The following is a 1,600-nucleotide window of genomic DNA, read 5'->3' on the forward strand; positions in this document are numbered from 1 at the left end:
ACTGTAATATTGTATGAGTCCTTTGCAAAGCTGTAGGGGGAAAAGCTACAGTCACTAGTCCCAGATCCTTGGCAAAGGGCTAGTTAACCACAACTCCAGGAGCCTCCTATCCAATTTCACCTTACCTGCCCATCTAGCCAAATGGTGAAAAATAATCATGAGGCAGAATCAGCAGAAAAACTCTGGCAACATGAATAATCAGAGTAGATGAACTAATCCAAGAAATGACAAAACTGACACACCATTTAATCCCATTCATAAACAAATGGCTGAGATGTCAGAAATCGAGTTCAGAATATGAATAGCAAGGGATGGGGTATGGGAAGGGTGGTGGGTGGTTTGATAGAGGGACAGTTAATGGTGGGACCACACCTATGGAACATATTGCAAGGATACACGTCAAATCTATCAAGTATTGAACACAAATGTCTTAACACTGTGATTAAGTAAATGAGGTGAAAGCTAGGTTAATTAGTAGGATGTAAGCACTCCAGTTTGTACAAATAATCCCACAAAGGCATAAATGTATTCATGATCTATGTATATGTGACTTATTAAATATATATATGTATATATATATATATCTGTGATTGTACTAAGTGATTAAATATTATAAAAACCATGATATACAACTGAGATAAAAAGAGCTGTTTCTGTGAAAACTGAGTTCAATACTTTGGAAAGACTTAAGAAAATCTTATTTTAAAGATGTCAAATAAAATTTGGTCAACAGAATTTTAGAAAATAAGAAAAAAATTTAAAAAAATTTTCTAAAACTAAGTTTGCTTCAAGGTTATAATAAAATGTAGATTCCACTGAGAAGAAATAATAACTGGAAATTATAGATGACATATTTTAACAATTTTATGAAAGATAAACAACATAAAACTATAATCACTACCCAGTAGGTGCCTGGACCAAATTTAAAATATTGATAAATAATACATAGTATCCAATTTATGGAAAAATAGACAGTACTTTTATTTAAGATTTTCTGTTTTAGATTACTTTTAAGTTATTTTTAAAAATATCATGTTTAAGAAGAGTATTTTTATTATATAACATTACTCATTTCTAAAAAGAATGTAGATTGCACCTGAATATTTGGTACAATATTTTCTATAATATTTGGTACAAAAAACCTATGTGGGAAGCTTTGAGTGATTATTCACTTTGTTTAAATTATTATCCTACTTAGAATCTATTTCTATGAAAATATGAAATCTGGACCACATCTCATGAATAACAAGGTAAAATATAAAAGTTAAACATAAGTTAGCCTCCAAAATTTGGAAAATAACTAAATAAATATATGTGGTAAAATATTATACTTGTGAAAATGTGAATAACACAGTTCTATAAAAGAAAGAATTGAATGTAGAGCAGAAGTTGGCAAAGGTTTTCTGAAAATGCAGAATAGTAAATATTTTATACTTTTTCACTTTGCCTGCCATGCAGCATCTTTTGCAATTAACACAGCCAATAAAGAAACAAACAAACAAACAAATGGAGGGTGCTGTGTTCAAATAAAACTTTATTGGCAGAAATAATTAGTGGCTAAATTTAGCCCTAGTGTACCTACTTTGACAGCCTCTGACAG

The sequence above is a fragment of the Otolemur garnettii genome, unplaced genomic scaffold, assembly GCF_000181295.1.
Source record: "Otolemur garnettii isolate 467f Iridium unplaced genomic scaffold, OtoGar3 scaffold00048, whole genome shotgun sequence".
NCBI classification, from domain to species: Eukaryota; Metazoa; Chordata; class Mammalia; order Primates; family Galagidae; genus Otolemur; species Otolemur garnettii.